This window comes from Pavona decussata, unplaced genomic scaffold (assembly GCF_977016875.1).
Source record: "Pavona decussata unplaced genomic scaffold, jaPavDecu1.1 SCAFFOLD_43, whole genome shotgun sequence".
Taxonomy (NCBI): Eukaryota; Metazoa; Cnidaria; class Anthozoa; order Scleractinia; family Agariciidae; genus Pavona; species Pavona decussata.
This window is the reverse complement of record NW_028145465.1, coordinates 321607-337500: the sequence shown is the minus strand read 5'-3', so window position 1 is coordinate 337500 and position 15894 is coordinate 321607. Positions and strand designations below refer to the sequence as shown.

The following is a 15894-nucleotide window of genomic DNA, read 5'->3' as shown; positions in this document are numbered from 1 at the left end:
TCAAATTCTGTTGGGATTATTACAAGACCTTACAACATTAATCCTTTTGATCTTGTCTTGTATTTATATTCCAGCAATTTTACTGATTAAGTAACATATTTTCTGTTGCTGTTTGCCGTCTCCCCCATCCCCGGTGCGATATTGGTCTGCTATATACAATGCATAAACCTTCACCGTTGAAACTCAGTCATTTAGGGAGCTTGAGCAACGACGACGGCGAAGGCAACGACAACGCCGCAAAACAATAGGTTTAATGATCAAAGAACAATCGCTCTGCATGTGCAGTTTACATTTTAATACATTTCTTTGCCGTCCTCTACAAAACATCAACGTGAAATGACCACATTTAAGGTTTTGTAGAGAACGTGAGCACACGACGCTTAAGTTTTCATTTTCTTTGGTAAGTTACCGGGACTTTTAAGAAACGGGCCCCGGGCTTTTTTGTCTCCTGGGGCATTGGGTAGGGCTTATACCCCCCCCCCCCCCATTCGAACATTCGAAAGTATATAAGCTATGACAGCAAGGTTTAAAAAATAGATAGTACGCCTGAAGATGTCTCCTTTGAGGTCCGCATTGCGAGCAGATGACGCCATATGACGTGTAATTAGGTCATTATTGCCATATTGCGGATCCGCCATCTTGGATTTCTGGATTTTCCCAAAACTTCAGGAAAGCGCCAGATTTAAACAAATAGTAATCAAAACAACTTAAGGAACACTTATATCAGAAAAAAGAAAAAAAAAACAGAAAAACTACGTGAAAACTGAGGGATTTTTTTTTCATTTTGAAAGGGATTTTCTATTTTCTAATAAAACTGTCTTTTAAAACATTGGTTGCCATGGTATCATCAAAGTCAATCAACACTAACCAACCACGTCAAATTTCTCACACATACATTTCTGACATAGTCCTGAAGTTCCATAGCCTGCGTACCGGCGCATAAGGAAGAAAAACGCCCTCGCGTGTCTCTCTCCGTCGCGCTCCACGCTCTTTATCCCGTCCTGTATATTTTTTCATGCGCCTGGCTAGAACGCAGGCTAGAAGTTTTCGATGGTCTTTATTCTTCAATAAAGACATCGAATAACTGTAACTGCTTTCCTTTGTAACGTTTGATCGTGTGCTGCTGTTGTTTCGTGATTCACGACTTCCCTTTACTATATTTGGAACAATTTGAAGTCACCTAGATTTAGATCTTTCCGGAATCTTCGTCTTTCTTATTACAGAGAGCTATTTTGGTTGTCAAAAATAAAAATCAATTGCTTCTAGAGATCAAAATTCATACATATCTCATCTCTGTTGTGGAAATTACCTTACAATGGATGTTATGATTTTCCAAAAAGACCGAAAATGATAGAATCTCTACCTTTGTAATACGCTGGGTCCGGTTGTTCGAAATCCGATTAAAGGTCATCCCAGCCTCGCTCTTTGTGCGCCATCAAATATGACGTCAGTGATGAGCTCATCACCCTCGCCTCCAAAGCCTCAAATATAAGCTCGGTTACATGGATTTGCACCGTTAAAGCCTGGGAACGAGGTTACGGTAATCCATGACTAAAGTTAATTAACCGCAGTTTTTGTCTCGCTTGTTAAAAAATATATTTTACGTCTAATTTTAAGCTAATGGTAAAGAAAGTCCAAGTCAAAACTGAGAAGAAAAAGATTTTAGAAGAATCTTTATTGATAGTAATTGAAGTCGAATAACCTAGGGTCGTTAACTTAGGGTTAGCTTGATTGGGCTTTGAACAACTAGGCTATGGAGTCGTTATTAGGTGTAGTTCACTTAGCCCTTTAAAATGCGTACGCACGCTGTTTCAATCTTGAAGTGACGACATTACTATCTACCAGAAATAATTTTGGCGCTTTTGTCGTCACGCTTAATCCCTTACCCCAATGATACAAATAATTTACAATTTGTTTTTTTTCGTTTAATTGTTTATCTCTCTTTCGAATATGATGTTCCTCACAGTTACACTTAATTTGCCTTCTTCCTAGAGTATTACATTTTAATGAGACTCGGTCGAAGGTGCGCGACAGATGGGGCAGTACCTATCTTCTCCCCCGTTCGCCTCTAACACAGGTTAAAAAAAACTCGCACTCTTTATTACACTAAATGAATCATCTCTTGAACACTCCACTCAAAACGTTTTTAACAGTTTAAATTTTTATTCCAACCAGCTTTACGCGCATGCCTAGTTAAACAATATTCTCCGAGCTTAAGCTCTTCAATGCAGTGTTTGGTGAGAAATGGTTCTTGAAACAAACCTATTAACCCCGCTGTAAGTTTTCAACAAGCGTTTCCAACGGTTAACAAGCAAAGTGCTAATTCTCTTTTCTCTGGATGCGTTATCAAGTCTGAAACCGTATGCACCGAGTTTAAATACATTGATCCCGCTGTGAAACCCTCAGTAGCACACAACGCGATGATAATTTCCACGCAAGGAAGAAATCTAAACCATGAGGCGAGGAAGAAAAAAACGCCGTGTAAAAATGCTGTCAATGCTAAAATCCAAGTCCGTCTGACCCTGATGTACAATACCAGCTTAAGCCAAGCTGCAGAGACTAGAAACAAGTGTGACCGGCCCATAAATTTGCCAACATGATAGGCCAGTAGGTAATAAGGGTAATGGTCCCGCGGGTTGGATGGCGCGTTTGAGAACGCCAAGGTGGTAATAATGGCGTGATTTGAAAGGTACTCGGAAAAGTATGTTATGAAGAGGAATAAAATATATGGGAGTATGTGTTTAGCAACATGTAATCTATCCGAGAATGAGATGGTATGTCTGCTTGCAAGAAACTTGTCTTCTTCCGGTGGATTCTGGTCGTTGTTAGCAGGTTCCATTTCTTTGCCGATTGCATCCTTAACCAGGAGAGCGTAAAGGAGGAACAGCAGAATGGGCCATAGAATAGTTATCATAATTGTAGTCCGAGGTGAAAGACAAGTCCACGTGGTCAAACCTGGCAATGAGATAAGAGACGCTTACACTATAAATTCGAAATATATGGCTTAGCCCCAAATTAGGTGCGTTTGAATTTGTCGAGTAAATTGCAACGCTATTTTCAGGTTAATTTGGCCTGTCTAAACTAGGACCAAAATAGCCTAATCGCAAGGAATAAAATGACTCACAGAGTTGGCTGATGGGGTTTGGGGGGCTAACTGGACTCTATAAAACAAGGACCAAAACTATCGGTGTAATTTTCATATGTCTAACCCTAATCCATTGAAGGATAAGAGAAGTCCCAGAGTGGAGCGAAATGCGGGTTATTGATAAGTCCTTTTTACTTCCAAATTGTGATAGGAGTTTTTCAATCAGTTAGTCAGTTCGAGTATCTCTGTGTTGGCCGTAAATGGCCTTACGTTTCTTGCGAGTCTTCTGTATATCTTAGTGATGGAGAATCCGAATTAGTAATCGGAAGGTCACAGGTTTGACTCCTGTTGGGAGAATTAGGATTTTCTTTTTCCGAGTATGCCTGTGTTACTGACTGAAAAATTCATCTATCAGTTTGTACACTGTATGAAGTCACTGTCGCTTCCTATACGAACTGCTGGGCCCCATTTTAGGCTCTGTATGATCCCAGTTATCTAAGTCCTATCCAGCCGAGAGAGAGAGAGAGAGAGAGAGAGAGAGAGAGAGAGAGAGAGAGAGAGAGAGAGAGAGAGAGAGAGAGAGAGAGAGAGAGAGAGAGAGAGAGAGACAGAGAGAGAGAGAGAGAGAGAGAGAGAGAGAGAGAGAGTGAGAGAGAGAGTGAGCTAGATGTATTGGCACTTTTGTAACATGAAAGTGGCACTCTTGTAACGTGAAGTGGCACTTTTGAAACTTTGTGGCACTTTCGTAACTTTTACAGGTGGCACTTTTGCCAGTTGTGGCACTTCTGTAACTTTTAAAGGTGGCACTTGTGCCATTAGTGGCACTTTTCACACTAATGGCACTTTTGTCACTTTTTCAGGTGGCACTTTTGTAACTAAGAAGCAATTTTGTAACTTGGTGTCGTTCTTGTAACATTCGTTTTCACGTTTAATTAATGATTTGTATACAGGTGCAGTCTTAAGGCTACCAGAAGAAAACGATGTGAAGCAAGGATTCCATTCCTTATACATCATACCAGCGTCAAAAGTTTATTAAAGGCCTCGCTTCCTATCAATTAAGTGATAAACAATCATCTCGAAAGCAATGGATCAATCAATGTCAGTTTTTGGTGTGGCAATTTCAATTTCAAACTACCTTGCGAAATGCAAGATATAGCTAACATTTAATGGACGTCTAAGGGTACTTTTACTCCAAAGTAGGACAGCGACAGAGTGATTAGCTACGCACATCAACAAGGAAAAACCCATTCTCAATGAACAAGTAAACTACGTCAACCTAACACCTTCACTTTAATCTTTGTTTCCATCTACGTTCTTTTTTTATTTTTTTGTTAACGTTGATTTATACAACAAACTCTGTAAACCTCGCGTTTTGATTGGTCTAGAGCAGTGTGTGATTAGAGTATAGACGCACGATTGACATCATCGAGTGGTGTGACCGGCGCACGTGATCATGATTTTAGAGTCCAGCGAGAGCGACTGGTCAACAAAGTTTTGCAAACTGTTTTTGTGAGTCACGGAGAAACACAGGCAAATTGTTCGCAGGAAAGGAAAACTGCCCAATAAAAAATTGGACAAAGACCGTTTAGAGTGACCTCAACCAGGATAGGAAAGCTAGAACTTTGTTGTGACGTGAAAGGAAGCAAATATTTGTCGAAATATGTCGCCGATAGAAATCCGGTAATGGCGAGTAATCGATTACAAATCGCAGTGAAGTGACTTACATGCTGTAATATTTTGGGGTCAGGATTTCTTTCTGGAATAAGGGTTAGTTTTGAAAATATTGTTAGTGAAATTCTTTCGGATTATACTCTAATTTAGAAGATCATAATTGCATGCGTGCAGTCAGGCCTGGTGTGCAGTAGTCTAAAACTGAGTTTGCTGGAAAGTTTTTGACTCAGCTCAGGCAACGCGATGCTAGATCACGAAATGTGTTGAAATGTCTTGGTTATTGTATAAAACAAATAGATTCCATTTTGCCGTGGGTCTGTACTCTGATAACGCACAGAGGACGTCAAAACGTGGTGAGAACATCAGTCACGCTACTCGCCTGCAGCTCGTAGCGTACTTCTTTGTTCTCACCACGTTTTGACGTCATCTGTGCGTTGTCAGAGTACAGACGCACGGTGAAATGGAATCTATTTGTTAAATAAATTCAAACATTTTTTTCAAATTATTTTGTAACTGACGAAGATGTAAGACACATCGAAACATGTGTTACAAATTAAAAAGTTTCGTGATCTTTTTGAAAATAAGGGGCATATTAATTAGAAGGAAAGTGCTCAAGTGTTACTGATGACGACTTCAAACAATATTTCCCTTTTAGATAGCATTCTGGTGGAGGGAAATTGTATTCTTGAGTACTACTTTAAGAACTACAGGTGTTGTTACACGAGACAATTCTTGTTGTCACTTGCAACGCAACAACATTTTGGAACAAGCTGATGATGAGAATGCACGTATATTACAGGAAACTAAATAAAAATCACATATATTCACAAGAAAATCAGACTACCTTAGTTCCGAGATACATTTTCATGGCATTTTCTCGGGAAATTGTTTTGTTGCCCGTTGTAGAATTATGTAGAGAAAACGAGAGAGCCACCAAACACTAGCAAATTTTTTGAACAGCAACGTTTAATGAAATGTAGAAGACATGAACTGTAACCTAGAACTCTTGTACGCCAAATATTTGAATAGCACAGTACTTCCGTGACACAATGGAACCAGAACCTGTATATTATGTACCCTGTCCTGTTACGCGCGGCCGGGTTTCTCTTTCAATATCCTGTATTAAGGACGGTGTCTACTAATACCGAAGCATTTTTGTGCGGTTTATGACTATGCGGGAAAAGCAGATCTTAGCAAGGCCTATTGGAATCCAAAAAGAAAATTGGGGGTAACCACCCGTTTTTCAGAGATAATTATGCAACAATATCTCTAAGAAGCGCCAAAATAAAAAGCAATGTATGGGATTTTTTTCCTAAATTGCAGCTTAATTTTCTCTGAAAAATGCATGGTTACCCCCAATCTTCTTTTGAGATACCAAAGGCATTTGGTAAGTTCTGCTTTCTCCGTATAGTTTTAAACCGCGCAGAAACATTCGTGTATTAGTAGGCACCACCCATAGGAAACCTGAGTATCTCGCGATGCGCAGAACGTATGTGCAGTAACAATAGTAGGCACCGTCCTTAAGAGTAATACGGTGTATATTTGACACTCCCCTAAAGTTTTTCTGGATAGATAACAGACAAATGACCTTTTGAAAGCAAGAAAAATGTTTTGGCTCTATGGAAAAAATCCTAACATTTACGATTTACGAAGCACGATTTGTATCGGAGACGAATGTCTCTCACGAAGTTAGCTGGCAAACATTTCCGACCGAACAGTTTTTCCTATTTTATAAGCCATGGCCATTAAGGGACCGGTCAAAAAGTATAGGGTGGGGTGGGCCGGGGCAGAGAGGGGGTGGGTCGTCAGTTTTTGAGTCCTTGGCATAGGGTGGGTCATTCTATCTTTTAGAGGAAGAGGCACACATTTATCAACCAACCTACAGGTGAAATTTCACTAGAAAAAGAAAGCAACATTCAAGCTTTCTATGAGAAGTAGAGACTCAAGTAGACCTTGTAGTAAAACACATCCATCACCTTGCTTGCCTTAACATGATGAAACAAAAGAGAGAAATAGAAAGAAGGGAGAAAGCAGAAAAGGAGAGTAACTTGACCTATGAGGATGTGGAGTGGGAGGAACTCCTCTGTAATTAATTAAGGATTTGCTGAGAAAGCAAAGCGTTTCTGTCCTTAATCTGTATATCGAACGTCACAAGCTGACAACCGAAAAAAAAAAAAAAAAACGAAAAAAAAAAAGGAAGCAAAACAAGCTTGCCTTAGTATCAGCTCGCATTCGGTTGTCAGCAGCCATAGACAGTGTATCCACTGGCAAAGGCAGAAGTGGCTCTGGATTGAGTTTCAGCAGCTCAGAAGCAAGCAAAGACTGTGTTCTGCAGGAAACTGGGAGTGATACCGCCGATAATGACAATATCCCTCTCGCAAAACTGGCTTGCAACAGTTGGAGTGACAGTGATAGCGATGTATCGTTACGTGTACCTCGCTAAACTTAATTCCTCGCGAAGCGAGGCCGGAGGTTTATAATTTCCATGGATTGCGTTGCAACAAAAATAATCCATGCTTAATAGAGGGTGGGTCATGTAATTTTCAACCTTCATTTAGGGGTGGGTCAGTCAGTTTTGTGCCAAAAGGAGGGGAGGGGGTAGGCCATGAATTTTTTGATCCACTACATTTCCAAATGCTCCGGCCCACCCCACCCTATACTTTTTAACAAGTCCCTAAACAACAGCGAAAAGAGAATCCTGGCACTCAGCACAGCAGCCCTGGACTGTATAACGAGCGGATGCCTTTGCAGAATTAAAACTGTTGACGATTAATTCTTTTTATGCCTATTTTGGTACCTTGCGTGAACTAGGACGAAGCATTTCTTGCCAATCTGGGCTTAAAATGTACCCAACCGGTTCTCATTGTTAAATTCAGTCAGTGAACCGGAAAATTAGGTTTGGTTGGACCGCACACAGCTGAACAATCAAAGGCTCCTGTGAGCCAACTCGTGAATGCAGTTGACACATCAGTAATTGAAATTAAGACACTACACTACCTTGAAAGCTAAAAGAAATTATATCTTTGCCCGATCATGTAACGAGAAATAACCATTCTTGTCCTAAGATGATTGTAAACCTATTCCCTAAACGTTGAATAAGGTTATTCTGATGCGCCGATTAAAAAAAAAATTCCACGTGTTTTTTATTCAAAGTTCATGCCGACACTTCACTAATTAATAATAAAGTATTGTAATTGAATTTAAGAAACCAAACTTTGTGCAAAAACGAAAAAACTTATAACTTTGCTCAGATTTAACGAAAAATCTCCATTCTTGCACTAAATGATCGTCAAGTTATTTTCTACAGTTTGAATAAGATTATTCTGATGCGCAATGGAAACATTTTCTCTTTTTTTCACCTAATTGAATTTAAAACACTGCAGTTCTTTCAAAAACTAAATAAAACCACAAATCGAACAAAAATTTCTACTACTATTTCTAATTCCGTTACATTACGATTACTTATTCACTGCGCATGCCTGAAAGTTAACAACCCACCAACCAACCAATCAACCAAGTGAAAACCCCACCATCGCTATCACTCGTTCATTGCACATGCGCGCATTCACGAGTTAAAAACACCTCAGGAGGCTATTGTTCCATGGTAGATCTCCTCTCGCTGTTGTACAGGAAGTAAAGTATCCGCATTTTTCTCCTACGTTTCCTTTGTGTTGGTCTAAACGTTACACTGCCGAGAACTCTCTTCTTAATAACTAATCCATTATTAATAATATCTTCTTTCCCCGCATAGTTGGCATAAGCCACGGGAAAATACTCTTGAATTAATAAGAAACGTCCTCAACAAAAAAAATCAAAAATTTTTCTTCGTAGTCCTATAAGACGCTGAATGCACGCGCAGTGAAAAAAGGCGGAAACCGCCCTTAATTATTTATTTATTTTTCAATTTTATTTATTGAACACTGTTTACAGAAAAGCTAAATATCAGACCCTATATAATTTTTCTAAATAAAAGTACAGATAGACATTAACTAGAATAAACAGTAATTATAGTGTACAGTGACCAAAGTAGCCTATGAGCTTTCGAGTTGGTCACTGTCATGTGGATATAAGTTGGCGTTGGCCATATGTCCAGGATTGGCAATTCTCTTAAGTAAGATGCACGTGAGGTTTTGAACTGTTGTAGGATTGCTGCGTACAATGTTATTTTTTTTGTTCACTGCGAGCGGAAGACTCTCGGCAAATCCTTACAGCGGAGTGTGCAGTGTAATATTCGGTTACAATGCCAAATAACCGTTTGTTGTATTCTCAAAGGGAAACTTGAACAAACTTTTCATCCATCTTTTAACAGAGTATTACGATTACAGGGTTATCTAAGATAAGATAAGATAAGATAAGATAAGATAAGATAAGATAAGATAAGATAAGATAAGATAAGATAAGATAAGATAAGATAAGATAAGATAAGATAAGATAAGATAAGATAAGATAAGATTATACACAATGAAAATTAAAGCGGTGCCCCTTGTGGGGTCGTGTAAAAGTAGAATACTTAAAAGCTACAAATAACAGCTTCTTTTTGCGGAGATAAAACCATTAAAATATGCTTACTATAGTTACCTTTTGCGAATATAAAAACATTACAAATATGCCTCCAATGGGATTAGGAGCTAGTGATATAAACGGTCTGTGTGGTTTGTATAGCCCAATGACGTTGCTTGTGACGATGTTATGTAAAAATGCAGAATGTGGAGTGCACTCGATTTTTTCGCAACTTTAAAACATTCCCCTGCTGTGTTAAGGTTATCAATTTCGGTTAATAAAATGTTTCACAAAATGTCCACTGTACGGGCAATAGAATCCTTCATATAGTTAAGCTGCAGCCACACAAGCGATTTTTTGCTCGCGCAGGTGATGCAATGTTTTCAAATTTTGTCGCGTCACCAGCGCAAGATGAAAATTGCACTTGTAGCCCCCCTCGAACTTGCGACGCGACAGGTGAAAAATTGCAAGAAAAAAGTCGCCAGAATTGAAATTTTCGCGACAAAATCGTAGAGATAGCGCCCGTGTAGCCACCCTGCAACTAAGCCTCGTCATCCGCAATAGCTCGGGAAACGCCGGGATATCAACGAAATATCGATCAGAAGTTGATGGTAAAGTCCTTGATCCTTTCTCTTTGCGAGCCACGGACGGACCCATGTTGACCTTTTCTTAATTTTCTTCTTCCTTCGTTTGCCTTTTATCGTCAAGACGAAGAATGCAAATAGTCGATAAAACAATATCCTCTTCCGAAAGGGCCGTCCGCCATGTCTGTTTATAGCGCCAGGTCTCTTGAAGTATGCGATTCACGCGGCTTTCAATTTGTCGTCAAACTCGCTAGAATTCGTCACTCGTATAGCCACCCTCTCACGCTGGCGAAGCGACAAAATTTGAAAAAATCGCATCACCTGCGCGAACAAAAAATCGCTCGTGTGGCCGCGGCTTTACGGTATTGAACTGTGGCATGTGCATCTCTTTGAGTGTCTTCATTGCATGATGCCTGTTCTCTTTGTTTCTCTGGGTTTCCTTAGGCCTACTATCCGGCATTTGGTTATTATATATACATATTTGTTATATTAAAGTTGCCGTTCGATCGCCGAATGGAACCCACCTATTAATGTACAAGACCTTTTTTTTTTAGGCATGTTCCAAGGAAGATTGATTCTGGCTGCGCCGCAGTACATAGTTTCTAATACATTGAATCCATCCTAATTGGTACAGGCCAACCCACAACATCACCCGCGAGTACATTACAGATGGAAAAAGTACTTCAACACAAGTCTAAAAGTATGCTTTGTGGTCGACGTCGTGCTTTTCACTTCGTCTGTATGCGCTTGCTTGCGCCATGTCAATGTATCATCTATCGTTACAATCCCATCGGTCTGGCACTGACACCCATTTCACAGGGTGATGACAAAGTATCAGTGTACTTAGTGGACCGACAAAGCATTTTCTGTGCAGGATCATAGCTTTGATCTTTTTAGGGAGGGGAACTATGCCGTGAATTTGATTCAAATCACCTCATAATTTGGCCTAGAGCTTCATTCAGTTGTTCTGTGAATATGAAACATTACTGAAACTTGCAATGTACTTTGAGCTGCGGTTGTAGTGAGTGTGTTGTGTAAAACGAAGTGACTACTAATTTGTGTTATGTTATAAAATCAATTGCAAGGAAAAACACATGATTTAAACTCCCCCTTCGAAGACAGTGTGCACTGAAACACCCAAAGCCTGTTTGTTGTTAACTACTCATGGAAGGCTAGTGCACATTTCCTTAATTGTAATCAGTACCTTTAGAGCCACAACCTTGACTTTAAGAGGAGAAGGAGACCTATAATCAGACAGTATCTGGATCAAGGGATGGGAAATTTGGAGCAATAGAAGTTGAATTCTCCTTAAGTCGCGATTTCTGGCTGCGTTTTACTAATTGTGGCACTTTTGAAACGCGGCTTCGAGGCAAAAGATGCTTGTAAAAAAATAGATATAACGGCAAAACGGTCCAAGCTACAAAGCTCTAACTTGGTGACGATAATCCTAGATAGAAGGGTTATAACATAACTTCGTTTCAGATTTTTTCGTTAATTAACAAAGACACTATCTTTCTTTGAAATAAAAAATGTAAACTTTTGGCCTTTTCCCGAACAGGAAACTTGAACACCGGTTAAAATTCTTACCATCATAACTCAACTTCTGGTCAAGTCTACAAAACCTTTTGTAAAATTATTGGGGTGGGCGGGGGAATATACCAGCATTTACTGGCCTTTGATCTATCTATTCATTCCGGGTAAAATTGAGTTTTACCTTTCTTTTGTGTTCATTACCCTTCACTGTGGCACTTTCGTACCCTTTTTGATGTAAAATGCATCCTAAAAGAACGCCAAATAATGCTGTGAATTGGAAACTTTAATGGGAGATGCGAGGTGCCTTGCTGTAGTTGTAGTGAAGGTGTCGTGAGAAACGACGATAATTTCTTAAAGTTTTGACAAAAGAGAGAAATTGTTAAAAAAGTGCCACACTTTTCATCTACAGAGAGAGAGAGAGAGAGAGAGAGAGAGAGAGAGAGAGAGAGAGAGAGAGAGAGAGAGAGAGAGAGAGAGAGAGAGAGAGTAGTGATACTGCTATTTTGTCTGTTTACTTCACAACACAAAACCGGGTTAAGCTTCAGCCTTACAGGCAGCTTAGGCAGCGTTTACACGAAAGCGGTTTCATTTGTAACCGCATCGCTTTCGATGCGGTTACTTGGCTTCTCTTTACACGACGCCCGTCGAGACCGTTACCGAAACCGGGCCGATTTGAAAACGCTGACAAAAGTGGAGCGTTTTCAAAGCGATACGGTTTCATCTGTCGTGTAAACAGCGAAACCGCATCGATTTGAATACGATTGCTATTTTAGCACGAAATTTCACTTGGGCGCGAATATTTAAAATAGTGAGCCTCGGCCATTTTACTGACTTTGTACTCATTAATTACTTTCAAACTTTCAACAGGAGTTCTACTTCGTCGTCAGTCCATGAGAATTGTGCACTACTTTTCGCCATGTTGACAGAAACGAAATGGCGGCGTAATAATCGAACCCAGATCCCCTCCCTCCAAAATGAGTGCCTGGGAACGAGATCGGCATAACGTAAGCACTTGAAAACCGTGAGTTTGGCACCGTGTAAACGCTCTGAAACCGTACCATTCTCGATGCGGTTTCAAGGGTATGAAACCTTGACGATTTGAAACCACGTTCGTGTAAACGCTTCCTTAGCATCAACGAGCGACTATAGCTTACATACTTACTAGTATAATATAGAGGACCGACAAATGAAGACACTCCCATCCCAGCCACAAACGCACTCACTGTAATATGCTCATAAAACGCAGTGAGAGAAAGCAGTGTTATTTCACTAGTAGCTACTCCAGACTCCACAATACTCACACCCGCAAGCCTTCCTGGGATACGCGGCGAGGAAACCAAGGTTACAAGTCCCCAGATAAAAACAGGATCACGAGGGATATTTTCTTCCGGCATGAGAAACGTTGTAAGAACCACGGTGCGGTTAGCTTTACAACCAACACTGGCACTGCAATGGATAGAATAACTGTTGCTGTGGCGATGGTAGATCCTGCAAGAATGTCTTCTGTTGCAATCAAGCAAATTTCGTCGTAGATTAAAGACAGGACTCCGAAGAAGAAAAAACACGCGATATTTCTTCCCTTTTCTTTGTTCTCTAGATTGGCCATGGTGAAGTTCACTTCCTTTTGTTTGAATTCTTAAACCTTCTTGATCCACTCCTCTTTCAGCTTCCGAAGAAAAGACCTCGACCCTAGGAAAAGCTGGTTTCCATTAAGCTTTTGAATCTGTGATGTGGAATCCTAACGTGTAGTCACTGAAGTGAGAGCGCGTATTCAACAGTTCTTTCTGCGCACTCTGTAACATGTTTTCCAAGGTGGCTGGTTAGCTTTTGAGTCCGTAGATGCCGGAAAATTCTATAAAGCAACAATTTACTGGAAGGCTGATTTACAATACTTTCCTTTGGTGCTGTTTACTTTGTTTTGGTTCCAAACCAAGAATCCGATCTCTAACTGCTGTGTGCTAAGTCCTTTAGTTGAGGCCGTAGTTCAATAATTGGAGAAGTTCCGAAAGGTGCTGTTTAATGCACTGCCCCAAGGTAAGGCCGTTCTACGAATTTAGAGTCTGGGGTCAAAATCCAAATTCTAAAGGCCCAGAATCGCTGCAAGACAGTCTAAAAGACATCAAAAACAAGAATAGCATTAAACTACTTGGGGTATTTCGTTACCTCAATAACACACTAATGAGGATATAATGGAGAGATTCAGAATTACGTTTACTGCAAACAGCAGAAATAACCACGTGACCATGTTTACCCTATATTTTATTGACTAGGTAGTCGCAGCCTTTGATTGTATGGGCTTATAGTTTGTAATAGTTTCTTGTGTTCTTAGTTGCTCTTAACATAATTCTATTTTAACAATATTGTGAAGCGCAACTGAACGTGTATCAATATGGAGGTTTGCGCTATATAAATTACGCGGTAAATTATTATTATTATTATTATTATTATTATCATTATTATTATTATTATTTTCCGCTTGCTGTTTCAGTTTCTCAGTAAAATTGAGTAGTTTTGCGTTAGCATCAAAAGTCAGAAATATTTTGCACAATTCTCATCTGTGCCACTAATTTAATTATTCAAGAACAACATAAACGCGAATCTCGCGTTTGCCGGGTGTCGTAAACATGATTCTTAATGTCTCTAATGACTATTAAATTGCTTGTTGAGCTCAATTCATTGTTGTTGTTGTTGTTGTTGTTAGCTTATTGTAGAAATTAGTAAGCAAAACTCCTTGAAAACAAGAGAGATATTTTTTGGGGGGAGGGGTAAGGGTGGGAAAGTAGGATATTATCACAATAGTAAGAAACAAAACTGCTTGTACGATAAAATGAAATTAAACTGCCTGTGCGATAACCGTGTATCGTTAACCTGCTGGTAGCAAGTCTTTTAGCATGTACGAAGTCATTTGCGTCTTCTGTATTTCGCCTAGTCGGCTTACTACGCGATTATTTCTTATCATTTTTATTGTTCTTCTGACAAAGAGCAATTAAAATTAAATTCCATTAGAGTGGGTACTTGAGAGACAACATTAATTCCTGACCCCAATAGATGTGGTATCAACCTCTCGAAATATTTTTTTTTTTTACTTTCAATATTTGACACAAAGCACGATCCGGCTGACGGCTAATGGATTATAAGTCAGTTGTATACTGTCAAAGGTGAACCGGATTGATTACCACTCGTGAATTTTCAGTTGACTGACACATGAACTTCAGAATTTGTGGCTCTGTTTTCTATCTTTGTTTTTTTGTTTAAGATGTGCTCTTGGATACGCGCTCTTGTCGACTTCCTAGCGCTCTCAGAGAAATCAGTTAAATGTTCAGTTATATCCATGGAAACTGTCAATCTCGCTTGGCCTCTATTCCGCTCATGCGCTATCACCAACTGTCGTGCGCTCTCAAAGTACATGGTGTTTCGTCAATACATGCGCAAACGTATCACAGTCTCGAATTTGTTTGACTTTACCAAAAACTATGAAAACCATAGAGCGCAGACGAGTGAAATTTGACCGTAATTCCGGCTAAATGCATCGAACAAGTGAGTGCAAATTGGGTTTGTTGGTTCAAATATATCAACATGACCGAGCCTGACGAGTCTTGATATTATATCTATTTGCCGATTGAATCAACAAACTCGATCTGCGCTACATTTTTGCAATGAATTCAATCGGAATTAGGGTCAAATTTGACTTCTCTGCACCCTGCAGTGTGAAAACTCAAAGTAAGCTAGATTACTAATCAATAGCTGATTTTTTAAAGCAATTTTCATGGTTTGGAAATGACTATCCTATTAGATTTAGATCGAAGATTGAAACGTTAACAAGGTCATCGGGAAATACTTGATTATATCGTCTGCTTAAAACGTTACTGATTCTTTCTGTGTAACTCAGTTGATAAACATCCTTCAAACTTCGAAATACTTAAATACGTTTTACGCATACCTCAAATCTTGTCTCCACGGAAGAGCGGTTAAAATAATTTTTTATCGTTTAACTTTTTATATTTTCAAAATAAGTCAGTCATAACTTGCAACCTGCTGTCAGTTGATATTTCCGCCCCACAAGAAGGAGTACGGTACTTGCCTTTAACCTGTTGTGTATATTTAAGCAATAGACCGCACTTTCCAGAAGTTTACCAGCGTAATAAAACCACGCGGGATGTTGGGAGACGGCTCGTGATTTACAAGCTTTTCGAGTGTACTCCCAACACCCCAAGTGGTTTTATTACGCCGGTAAACTTCTGGAAAGTGCAGTCTATTGCTTTTATGAAATAACTACTTGGACAAAAACACTTAGAAATCGGCGCTTTTTATTTTGTAACTTGATCAAGTTGTTTATTCTCTTAAAATTCATCAGTAAAGCGGGAGAACCAATCACAAATCGGGATCTATTTTGAGCATAAGCCGAAGGACGCATCGCAGTTTGAGCGAAAGAATGAAAGTGTTTTTTAAGTTGAATTACTGTCAAACTCTCACAAAAATGTGGCTAAAAAAGGTTAATGCCTTGGCGAAAGAATACTTTTT

General features: G+C 39.6%; 1 pseudogene; it reads right to left on the bottom strand.

Annotated features, from left to right (window-relative positions):
• Positions 1-2146: 2146 nt before the first annotated feature.
• On the bottom strand, positions 2147-12986 carry LOC146482814 (uncharacterized; annotated as a pseudogene).
• Between the last annotated feature and the right edge of the window lie 2908 nt (positions 12987-15894).